A 13,312-nucleotide genomic window follows, 5' to 3' on the forward strand; every position below is an offset into this window, starting at 1 on the left:
AACAAAAGGTCCGAGAACATGAGTTGTACAGTACTTGAAACAGCCTGTGTGCTGTGGAATCAGTTCAATGTTGAACTAAGTGAGGTTATGCATTCCAGTTCAAAAGTCTGATTTTTGTAGGATAATAACTATTCCTGAACCTGGCAGTGTGGGACCTAAGGCTTCTGTACCTCTCTGGGGATACAGACTTGAATGGACTGAAGGCTTGAAAGAGAAACATACCTGCTGTGAGATTATTACTTTTTTTTACTGAGTCAGTGTTTGTGATCTGGGCATCACTGGCAGAGCCATCATATAGTTCCTCACCCTAGCTGCCCGTGACAAAGTGGCAGTGAACCATGGCTGAGCTGCTGGTGATGAAGGTGGTTTCATAGGGCTGCTCAGCAGAGTTTCTGGAGACAGACCCAGCCACAATGCATCTATAGATCAGAATGCTACTCAAGTCAGGGGAGAACCTGTGGCGGCTGGCGTGTTATGTACCGAGCTGCTTTTATACTCCTGCTGCACATTCCAAACTGTAATTGCGACTGCAGGCTGCCAGCGAGATAACACCTTTTCTGCAAAATCAGTAAATACTGCATGTTTCAATCGCTCAATGCCGTGAGCATTCCAACTTCACAATACGATTCCGTCTTCAATACATATGATCTCAAACTTGTCTTATCATTATCTCAGATTCAAGGTTCAAGATTATTTAATGTAATTTCCAGTACAGAAGTGTAACAGAGAATGAAATAATTGTTACTCCAGATTCGATGCAGCACAAAAAATACAATAAGATAAAGAACACAACAATAAAAAAACAACAAATAACAGACATAAGATAGCTCATCTACATTACTGTGAAAAAGTCCTAGGCACATATAAATAGCTAGGGTACCTAAGACTTTTGTACAGTACTGCTGCTGCAAAAACAAAACTAATTTTATGACATATGTGAGTGATGATAAACCCGATTCTGATATGGATCTCCATTGTGGACTGAGAGTGGGAAGTGGGCAGAGAGAGGGGAATCATGGTTGGAAAAAGGAGAAGGGAGGGGGGAGGGAGCAGGAAGCACCAGAGAGACATTCTGTAATGATCAATAAACCAATTGTTTAGAATCAAGTGACCTTGCCTGGTGTCTCAGGGCTGGATGTGTCTGCACCTACATCAATATTTGCCCCTGGCACTCTTTCTCTGCCACCTGTTTCACGTCTCTCTCGCAGTGCTCCACCCTCACCATTCCCAACATCCTTTGCTCCTGGCAGATTTACAAACTCGTTCTCCACTCCAAGTTGGCAAACACAGTCCTGTGAAAAACGCTTAAGCCCCTTAACTATATATACAGTGTGCACCTAAGACTTCTGTACAGTACTGCACATAGATTGATTGTATGTCCATAAAATGAAACTAGGCACAGCAGTTTTTGCACATAAGGTGACTGCCAGGAAATGATAAAGTAGTGGTGGTGGGGCAAGGAGGGGTGGGGTAGTGGGTGGACGAAATGATCAGCCTTACTGTTTGGGGAACCAGAAAAAGAAAAGGGATCAGAGACATGGATCACAGCCACAAGAACTAGAAGTGAACTGAACCTACAAAACAGGCTTTAGGTATATAATTAAATGTTGCTGTAATTAAATGTAACAAACCCCTGCAAAGGTATTTAAGCATTAATGACATGTCATTCAACATAAACATCTCAAGGTTGGGAAGGCAGCAAATTGGTGGTTGGTATTTCCGACAAAGCTGTGATGAATTGTTCTTCAATTAAATTCTTCAACAGGAGACCCAGTTCGATTTCCTGTTCCAGGCAGGGAATTCCTCCCCAGCTGAGAATGAATCTCGAAAATTCAGGCCCATGCTGCACACAATTTTACAATCAAATTGGAAAAGAATGCACCATACATACTATAAGTTATGATATTTGCTCGAGATGTGCACAGCTCCCTGCTGGGAATGTTAAGTAAGCGGATTGCCCTTTCTTTAATATTTCTTTTAATTTTCATGTTTACAGTCTAAGAACATTCACAAGATTCCTGATGAAAAACACTGTTCTCATTGTTCAAATCAGCTATATTATTGGATCTGCTTGTTCTATTAGGTGACTCTTGACTGTCATTTGGTTTCCTATAACATGGTTGGAATGACAGAGTAATTATTACAATTTCCTTGATAATTAAATTTTACTTTTGAGATACTAACCTGGGTGTTCTATGATCTCATTATTTAAAGGGATAAGATGTACATGCATTTGGAAAGACAAGGGTTGATTAGGGAGAATCAACATGGCGTTACATGGGAGATCTTGACTCACACATTTGACGAGCTTTTTGACCAAATAATCAAGAAGGTTAATCAGGGCAGGGTTGTAGATGTAATCCCGATGGACTTCCTTAAAGCCTTTGATAAGGTTCCACATGGCATGGTAAGGTAAATGGACACATAAATAGATTGATGGTAGAAAGCGAAGGGAGATTATGTAAGCATGATTTTTGAAGTTAGGTGACAGGGTGGAGATACGTCTCTACCAAAGAAGCTGTAAAGCGCTCCTTCCCTCTGCTAGCCTGCAGGTCAGCCTTGGACAAGGTGTAGTAGTTGCTTAGCAACCCCACCCAGCCCTGGATTGGGGTCACATGAAGCCACAGGAGCAGGTGGTGGATGGTCATCTGAGCAGCTGGTGCATATCACAAGTCCCAGTTATGCGACCACTGACGCCAGGCAGACAATCTCCAAAGAGTATGAATAATAGCTGGGGTCACTCATTTTGTAAAGACACTGCCCAGAAGGCAGCAATGGCTAAGTACTTCAGTAGAAAAATTTGCCAGGACAATCATGGTCATGGAAAGACCATGATTGCCCACATCATACGACATGGCACATAATGAACAAACAAATTTTGAAATGGAAGCCCATGACTCGTGGCGTTCCCCGGGGCTTAAATGACAATAAAATATAGATGGTCTCACTGACAGTGACGATGGTCAAGAAACGGCAATTGGAGTCTAATTCGGTTAAGTGCGAGGTGTTGAATTTTGTGAAGAGAGATCAAAGTATAACTTTCACAGGTCATGGTGGGGCCGTGGAGAGTGTTGACCTCAGAAGGACCTCGGAATACAAGTGCATGGTTCTCTGAAAACTATATCACAGGTAAGCAAGTTGGTGTAGAAGGCTTTTAGCACTCTGGCTTTCACCAGTCAGGCCACTGAGAAAAGTTGTTGCAACACTTTGTTACAGTTGTACAAAAGATTGGTGAGGCATTGTGTTTTGGTTTGGTCATTCTAATAGTCAATGTTTTGGTTCGAGACCCTTCTTCCCAACTGAGAAGGGGGAAGACGGCAGAATAAAAAGTTGGAGGGAAGCTAGCTAGAAGGTGATAGGTGAAGCCAAGTGGGTGGAAAGGTAAAGGGCTGGAGAAGAAGCTGTGAGGAGAGGAGAGTTGACTGTAGGAGAAAGGAAGGGAGGAGGGGACACAGGGGGGAGTGATAGGATGTTGTCAGGACTAAAGAGACTGAGTTATGAAGAGAGAACCAGAATCAGGTCTATTATCATTTGTAGTTTTTTTTGCCTGAAGTACAATACAAGAAAGAAAAATGACTGAGCAACAGACACAAAATGTTAGGAGCAAACACGAGCAAGTCTGCAAATGCTGGAAATCCAAAGCAGCACATACTCAGTGCTGGAGGAACTCAGCAGGACAGGCAGCATCAATGGAAAAGAGTAAACAGTTGATGTTTCAAGCCAAGACCCTTTTTCTAAAATGTTAGAGGAGTGACGAAGGGACTTGGCACGAAACATAGATTGCATTCCCTTTCATTCCTCCTGTATTTTGTATGCTTTGCTCAATATGTTCATATCTACAGAATTTTTTGTGTCTATATAAAAAATGACTACAAGTTATAATGGATAGATACATAGACAGATAAAAAAAAAAGGAATAAAGAGGTGGTGCCCATGGACCATTCAGAAATCTGGTGGTGGAGCACAAAAGTTTTTCCTACACATTAGGTGTAGATATTCAGGCTCCTGTACCTTCTTCCTGATCATAGTAATCAGTAGAGGTTGGGCAGGTTTGGATTTTTTTCACTGGAGCACTGGATTTTTTTTCAAAGGTGCATAAAATTATGGTGTGGGCGGGGGGGGGGGTGCGCACAGGTAGAGTCAATGTTCCAGGATTTGGGAAATCAAGAACTAGAGGGTATAAGTTTAAAGTGAGAGGGAAAAATTTAATAGGAACTTGAGGAACAACTTTTTCACCCACAATTCCATATCCCTATTCCTGCCACAGGAAGTTGAGGCAGGTGCAATAACAATATTTAAAAGACACTTGGACAGATACATGAATAAGAAAGATTTAGAGCAGGGGATCCCAACCTGGCATCCGCAGGCCACTCGGTCAATAGTAAGGGTCCATGGCTTTAAAAAGGTTGGGAACCCCAAATGATGGCGGCGTCCATCAGTAAGGACCCCCCTGTCCCTAGGCATGCCCTCTTTGCACTGTTAACATCAGGAAGGAGGTACAGAAGTCTGAAGACACACACTCAATGATTCAGGAACAGTTTCTTCCCCCACTTCATCCAATTTCTAAATAGACATTGAACCCATGAACACCACCTCACTATTTTTTATTTCTTTTTTTTTGCATTACTTATTTTAACTTCACTATTTAATAGGTGTGTGCGTGTCTGTGTGTGTGTGTGTGTGTGTATATATATTTAATGTAACTCTTTTTTCCCCTCAATATTTTTTATTTATCATGTACTGCTGCTATAATGTTAACAAATGTCACGACATATGCCGGTGATATTAAACATGATTCTAGTTCTGATTTAGAACCAAACATAGACAAATAGGACTAGCTTCAATGGGAATCTTAGTTAGCATTGTCCATTCGGGCTGAATGGCCTGTTTATGTGCCTTTATGATTCGAGGACTCTATGACTGTATATCATTAGGTTCAACTCCCTACTTCATTGCTTAAATCTCAATCCAAGGCACATCATGTTATGGCTGAAATGCGTGCGTGTTGAAAGGAAAATCTACATATACTTATTTTAATAATGATAAGATGTTGTTTCTACTGCTGATGAAAATTCCTCTGATATTCCAAAAATCCCTCCACTTTCTTATGTAAAAGATAGGATTTGCATGAAACTCCAGCAAAAAGCAATACCTTCAATTTTGTCTCAGACAAAAATGGATTGAAAACTTGCTTTGTTCCTGATTTAGTTCAGAACCTGTAATAGGCAACATTGATAAAATGCTAAGCTTAATGTGTCTATTGTTAAAGCATACTGACTACATGGGATGAAAATCTAAGCAGCATCCAACCTTGAAAAGATAAATGCAACAGGGTTTTAAAATTCCAGCAAATCGAATGTGATTGAACAATGCACACTCACATAATCACAATTCCAAGAGCACTGCCAAGCACTTCTGTCAAAGCTATTTCAGAAAAGCTTCTTTTTCTCCAACCAAAACTACTTCTACTTGGGGGAGAAATGTTCCCAGTCCCCTGTTCTCTGCCTTCCCATAATATTTTTTATCCTCTACTGGCTCATCCTCCACTCCCACCTCTTCTTGATATCCTCATTTCCTCTGCGACCTCAGATTACCTCGTGGTTTCCTTCAATCTAATTATGTTGCTTCTTTCCTTTCTCCCCATCCCTCCTCCCCTCCCTCTCACCGCCCTGAATTCTCCACCTTCCCACAATACCTCTGAACAAATATGTCTCATAACCACGTTCAAATATAACTAGCAACAAGCAATCTCATTTTATGAATCTGGAAACAATGTCTTATTCCGTCAGGCCAATTCCTTGCAATCCCCAATGATATTAGGAACTCAAGGTTTTAAGTCTCTGGATTAATATCTGAAAAACATGGGAAACAGCACAAGTCTATGCAGAAAGATCGCAGATGATGGGATCCAGAGCCAAAAACAACTGCTGGAGAAACTCAGCAGATCAGGGTGTATCTGGGGAGGGAAATGGACAACTAGCATTTCATGTCAAGATCCTTCATCTAGACTGAAGTATAACATTCAAAGTAATTTTATTTTCAAATTTCATATATGTCACCATATACAACTCTGAGTTTCATTTTCTTGCGGGCATACTCAATAAATCTAGAGAATAGCCATAACAGAATCAACAAAAGACTGCCCAGCTAGAGCGTTCAACCAGAGTGCAGAAGACAACAAACTGCAAGTACAAAAATAAATAAATAATAGTAATAAATAAATAAGAAACAAATATTGAGAACATGAGATGAAGAGTCCTTGAAAGTGAATCGATTGATTGTGGGAACAGTTCAATAATGGGGCAAGTGAAGTTGAGTGAAGTTATCCCCTTTGGTTCAGGGGCCTGATGGTTGAGGGGTAATAACTGTTCCTGAACCTGGTGGTGTGAGTCCTGAGGCTCCTGTACCTTCTTCCTGCTGGCAGCAGCGTGAAGAGAGCATGCCCTAGATAGTGGGGGTCCCTGATGATAGATGCCAGTAGTAAGAAATGAAAGGAGGGGAGCGTATAAATAGTGACAGAGGCAAGGAGATGATAGGGAGAGGCAAGATTGTGCTGCAAATGATGGAATCAGATAGGAAAGGAATAAGCAGATTATGGTGATGAACGAATGACTAAAGGTGTAGTGAGTAAAAGTAGTTCCAGCTGTAGGATATGGTAGTCCTAAAACAAGTGAAAGAGTAACACAAAAATAGTGCATTAGGCACTGCCGATAAAGGGAAAACTACGTCATTTTATCAGGAGAGAGAAAACAATTCATCAAGGTCATAAGAACATACGACGAGGGAGCAGAATAAGGCCATTCAGCCCATTGAGTCTGCTCTGCCATTCCATCATGGCTGATCCCGGATCCCACTCAACCTCATACACCTGCCTTCTCACCATATCCTTTGATGCCCTGACCGATCAGGAAACTATCAACTTCCAGCTAAGAATACCTACAGACTTGGCCTCCACCGCAGTTTGTGGCAAAGCATTCCACAGATTCTCCACTCTTTGGCTAAAAAAAAATCCTCCTTACCTCTGTTCTAAGAGGTCGCTCCTCAATTTTGAGACTGTGCCCTCTAGTTCTGGATACCCCCACCATAGGAAACATCCACTCCACATCCACCCTTCTAGTCCTTTCATCATTTGGTAGGTTTCAGTGAGATCCACGCCCCCCCCCCCAGTGTTCTTCTAAATTCCAGTGAATACAGGCCCAAGGCTGCCAAATGCTCCTCATCTGTTAACCCCTTCATTCCTGGAACCATCCTCAAGAATCTCCTCTGAACTCTTTCCAATGACATCACATCCTTTCTGAGATATGGGGCCCAAAATATTGACAATACTCCTGACTAGTGTCTTATAAAGCATCTGCATTATCTCCTTATTTTTATATTCTATTCCCCTTGAAATGCCAACATTGCATTTGCCTTCTTTACCACAGACTCAAACTGTAAATTAACCTTCTGGAAGTCTTGCAAGAGGACTCCTAAGTCCCTCTGCACATCTGATGTTTGAACCTTCTCCCCATTTAGATAATAGTCTATACTATTGTCCCTTTTACCAAAATGCATTATCATACATTTCCCAACACTGTATTCCATCTGCCACTTTTCTTTCAATTTTCCATTCCTTCAATTTCCCATTCTTTCAATTTGTCTAGGTCCTGCTGCAATCACATTGCTTCCTCAGCACTACCTACCCCTCCATCTATCTTCATATCATCCCAGAAAGCCATCAATTCCATTATCCAAATCACTGACAAACAATGTGAAAAGTACTGAACCCTGAGGAACACCACTAAGTCACTGGCAGCCAACCGGAAAAGGCCTCTTTTATTCCACTCGCTGCCTCCTGCCTGTCAAGCCATTCCTCCATCCATACCAGTAACTCATAGGATTTTATCTTGTTAAGCAGCTTGAAGTGTAGCATATTATCAAATGCCTTCTGAAAATCCAAGTAAATGACATCCACTGCCTCTCCTTTGTCCACCCTGCTTGTGCCTGCCTCAAAAATCTCTAACAGATTTGTCAGGCAAGATTTCCTTTCACAGAAACCATGCTGCCTTTGACATTTTATCATTCATCTCCAAGTACCCCAGAACTTCGTCCTTAATAATAGACTCCAACACTTTCCCAACCACTGATTTAGGCAAACTGGCCTATAATTTCCTTACTTTTGCGTTCCTCCCTTCTTAAAGAGTGGGGTGACATTTGCAATTTTCTAGTCCTCCGGGAATGTGCCAGAATCAAGTGATTCTTGAAAGATCATGGCCAATGCATCCATTACCTCTTCAGCAACCTCTCTCAGGACTCTGAGATGTAGTCCATCTAGTCCAGGTGACTTATCCACCTCAAGACCTTTGAATTTGCCTTGCACTTTTTCCTTTGTAATAGCAATGACACTCACTCCTGCTCCCTGACACTCACGGACCTGGATCCAGCACACTGCTAGCGTCTCCCACAGTGAAGACTGGTGCAAAGTACCCGCTAAAATTATCTGCCATTTCTTCGTCCCCCATAACTACCTCACCAGCATCGTTTTCCAGTGGTCTAATATCAATTCTCACCTCCCTTTTACTCTTCATATAACTGAAAAACATTTAGTATCCTGCTATTTTTGGCTAGTTTCCCCTCATATTTCATTTTTTCTCTTCTTACAGCTTTTTATGTTGCATTTTTGTTGGATTTTAAAAGCTTCCCAATCATCCCATAATGGTGTTTTTACCCTTGCAGTTTCTTAACCACATATCAAATTAGAACAAGTGATACATTTGAAACCCCTGCTTACTGGGCATCTCTTGAAATGCAGCTCATTACCGCTTCGCTAACAGCCACTGGACTCCACAGCAAGAAACCCACCCTTCTCAGGCTTCGTACAGCTTAGGTGTATATGACTTTTGCCCCACGAAATCCGTGAGTTTGGGATGTCACACTCACGTAAACCCCAGTTTGTGTGAATACTCTGTGATTTACAGCCCCTGGCAATCACCCGTGGGCAAGAAATAGCAGATCGTACTCTGCGTACAATTATAAAGTATATTTAAGAATGTTAACCTAAGCAAACAGTTATTAAAGGAAAGAAAGAAAATAAAAACAAAAGGGTTCATTATAATTGAACAGTCACATGTGCACAATGGAGCTCATTTTTTCTAGAAGCCATTGTGTTCGATGTACACACTACACCAACTGTTATTTACCGCTTCCAGGTAAAAGTTCCCTTTTTGAGCTCCATTGGATTGCACAGCTCCGCCGGATTGAATTCTACAGCCATTTCTCTCGAGCTCCTTCACTCTCCATCTCCCACTGGAAAAAACCTCAACCCACCTCAGTGTTCGTCACAAAAACTTCTCCCCCACTGTTCTCCAGAACCTTATCCCAGTTCCACCCTCCTGATTGGATGACACACATTCCTAAGCATCCCTTATCGTTAATGGTAACCCAAACACTGCCTGCAGAACACACTGCTTCTACAGAAAGACCATTACATGAAATAGCCTGTAATATTAGCCAGAGTGTTACACATTATACAAAGGTCGTAGAAATAAATGAAGGAATTTTTGGGCCAAATACCCAAGAATTTTATTTCATCCTCTTATGTGGCGCTACAGTATATTTGGACAAATGTCCACTCAGGTTTTTCCCTTAACATATCATGAAACTGGTCAGAAAAATACATCTGTAACAGTACTAAAGTGGTTGACACCCATAAAGCTGCCCATCAGGGCTATTGCAGTTTCCAACATGATCTCACTAAGCTGAAAGTAGATTTTTTTTATTTGTTCAAAGGATTCAAAGTATATTTATTATCAAAGTGTTTGCAGTATACAACCCTAAAATTCATGTTCTCCACAGACAGCCAAAAAAACAAAGAAACACCATAGAACCAGTTTGAAGAAAAATATCAACTCGCGCCCCCCCGCCACGTGCAAAAAACAAAGTGGACAAATGGCAACAGAAAAGAATAAGTAAAAACACAGAACATAAAATACAAAAACAAAAGAGTCCATATTCAGTTCAGCTCAGCATTCACTGTCTGCAGACTGTCCCAATTCAAAGTTGCCCAAAAATAGCAAAAAAGGAGCATCCAGAAACCAGAAATTGTGCCATAATGTTCATAATAAATACAGTAAATATAATTGGTCCATGGCTTTTCCTACATTCAATATACCATCAATCAATACATTTCTTTACAAAACATCAGCCAAAAGCAGCTGCCCACAATTTATTACTTGCCTGACTGAAGACATCCATTCCTGAAAGCATACTGCACACCCCATGATGGCTAGACAGTAGTAATATACATTACTGATGCCAAGGGTGAGGCACAGGAAAGAGAGAAACATCGGTAGAGGCCACAGCTGAAACTGGCCAGAGGCAAAATTGCAATGTTCTACAATCTATGTTGAGCTGCAATCAGTCACCGTATTTATAAATAGCAGAGGGTGGGACAAAACATTGCATATTGATTTACCAATGACACAAGTCTGGGAGACACTTGAAGCAGTGTAGATCCAAGCATGAAATGTAAAAAGACTTTAATAATGTGAATAAGCAAATGTGGAATTTGGATCTAAAATAACAAGGTACCTTCTAGGTGAAGGAAGTTTAGAGTCCTTAGAGATCCAAAAGAGTGTTGGAGTCCACGTTCATAGAACATAAAATGTTGTCAAGACAGTCTCAAATAATCCAAAGGACCAATGGGTCTTTATATCCAGATGTCTGATGGGGGGTAAGGTTGGGGGGGGGGTATATGTTATGTCAGATCCGTACACAGGCCAGGGTACCCCATACCTAGAAAATTGTAAGCAGTTCTGGGCACCAAAGTTTGGAAGAGATAAGTTGACTTAAAATTCAGGCCGATATTTGGAGAATTACAGAGATAGGACTGCTTTATTTCTTTAAAACTTGACGAAAATGTGCCAAAGTTTTCAGGATGTTTAGTGGAACCAGTTGGGAAGATAAAGTAAAAAAGGTGTCCTGCCAACTGGGGTGTCTAGAATTAGGGGTATAGCCTGAAAACTAGGAGAAAATGTCAAAGCTAATGCAGGGCATCACTTCTTCACACAGACAATTGTAAAAATCTGCAACCCTTTTCCCCAAATCTCTGTTGGAAAATAAAGTGCTAAAAATCACCAGCTAGAATTTTGTTAGGAAAGGGCAACAAGGAACTCGGAGCAGAGACATGTACATAAAACTTAGGCACAAATCATCCATTATTCAACTGAATGACTGAATGGATTCCACTTCAGAAACATTGTCTCATTCTGACAATTACACGTGGTAACTTTGCAACCTGATCTCTCAGGGGCTTGATTGAAAGACCCAATCAATCTCAAGCTTCCCAGTAAACTAAGCCACACTTTTGGATGGTCAACATGCTTGGTTGGAACCCTGACCCACTGAATTGTTCCTTGCTCCTTGCGCCAGATTACAGCATATGCAGTCTCGTGTCTCCATTTTGCTGCAGCTGTGCCTTTAAATTTATTTACTATTTAGAGAGACAGCACAGCCCAATAAGCCGGCACTCTCCAACAGACCGCCCAATCACAGGACAATTTACAATGACCATTAACCTACTAACTGGCACGTCATTGGACTGTGGCAGGAAACCTGAGTACCTGGAGGAAGCCCACTCAGTCATGGGAAAAACGTACAAACTCCTTACAAGTTGTGTCACTACCACCGGTGAGCTGTAGAGGGAGATGGAGAATCGGCAGTGGGGATTGGGGAACAGGAATTGGATGGATTAATATCGTGCTGGGAGAATTGGCAGTGGGAAATGGGAAGCAGTAACTGGATGGATTAATATTGTGCTGGGAGAATTGACAGTAGGGAATGAGGAGCAGGAATTGGATGGATTAATACTGTGCAGAGAATCAGCATTGGGGAAGGAGCAGGAATTGGATGGATTAGTTACGTGCTGGATATTGGCAGTGCAGAATGGTGAGTAGGAATTGGATGTTATTTGTTTAGCTTTTTTTTTGCTGTTCATTTTGCAGTGGTAAGAACGCAAAGATTGGGACTGAATAGGTACTGGAGACACAAAAGACTACTGATGCTGGAAATCTGCAGAAGCATCCAAAGCAACTGGACGAACTCAGTGGTTCAGGCAGAATCTGTGGAGGTAAATGGACAGCTGGCATTCCATCAGGACTGGAAAAAACAAGCGGAGACGGCCAGTATAAAAGTTTCTTGGGAAGGGGTGGAGCAAGAGCTGGCAGGTGATGGGTGGATCCAGGTGAGGCAGGGAGGGATTGATAGCAGGGCAAGGGAGTGGAAGGGTGGGAACAACATAAGAAGCTAGAAGTCACAATGGGCTGAAGAACATAGAATCTGACATGAGAGGGCAATGGATCATGGAAAGGGGTGGGAAAGGGGAGAGAAAGGGAATCAATAGGAGGAATGTGTAAGTGAAGGGTAGTTTACAAGGGTCGGATAGGGGAAAAGAAGGGGTAATGGGGCTAGTGGGATAAGGACAAAAATAAGCACAAAGCGGAGTGGTTGCTGAGAGTTGGAGAAATGGACACTAGTGCTCCTTTAGGTCACCATCTAGTGTGCTCAGTAGCAGATCAGGACAATCAACCAGGTGAGAAAAGAATAGTGCTCATCTCTTTCATTTTACTTGCAATAGTTTCATTTAATGCCCAAGTATTTTAAAACATACTTATCATCAACTGTCTTCGAGTCACTGGCTAAAAGTGTGGCTCACCGTCCATATATTATTCCTTCTATCCTGCTTGTTATGGCATATTCTGGATTAAGCAATTATTAATTTCAGCTACCAATCTTTAGACCTGAACATGGATTGTAAATTAAAGTTAAAATGTAGCCCCGGACAATGAACACCTGCTAATTGAAAACTAGACAATGCTGATAAATATTCATTTTGGGTGTCTGAAGGAGGTATGAAAATTATATGTAATTCAAAGGAAGCATTGTAGATACATTGTAATTATAGAATTGTCCTTTGATCTTTAGCATACCTGTATAAAATATGATGTAATATTGGATCAAACAGGCCTCTTCCTCAGACAGGGTCTCATTTAGATGAATAAAACACTTCTGTATCCACTAGCTTCAGTGTCTCTCCAGTGACTTTGCTCACCTTACAATACTGCTTACCATTTCAAGAGGGAAAAACACTTTACTTTATCAAAGTGTTTATCAAAGAAAGATATCTGAATTACACTATGTCCAATAATGATATGGTAACTGATCCCCAGAGGCAATCTGATAAAAGAATATTGTTAGCAGCTAACAATCATTACAGTTCAGGCTAACACAGTGAGTAGTTACAGTGTTTTCATGAAGATATATCCTTAAGTGCATT

General features: G+C 41.3%; 1 protein-coding gene across 1 annotated transcript in view; it reads right to left on the reverse strand.

Annotated features, from left to right (window-relative positions):
* Positions 1-13,312, reverse strand: part of slc35f1 (solute carrier family 35 member F1) — a 379,593-nt gene that overhangs the window by 232,740 nt on the left and 133,541 nt on the right. The window lies entirely within an intron of this gene.

The sequence above is a fragment of the Mobula birostris genome, chromosome 2, assembly GCF_030028105.1.
Source record: "Mobula birostris isolate sMobBir1 chromosome 2, sMobBir1.hap1, whole genome shotgun sequence".
Lineage (NCBI taxonomy): Eukaryota > Metazoa > Chordata > Chondrichthyes > Myliobatiformes > Myliobatidae > Mobula > Mobula birostris.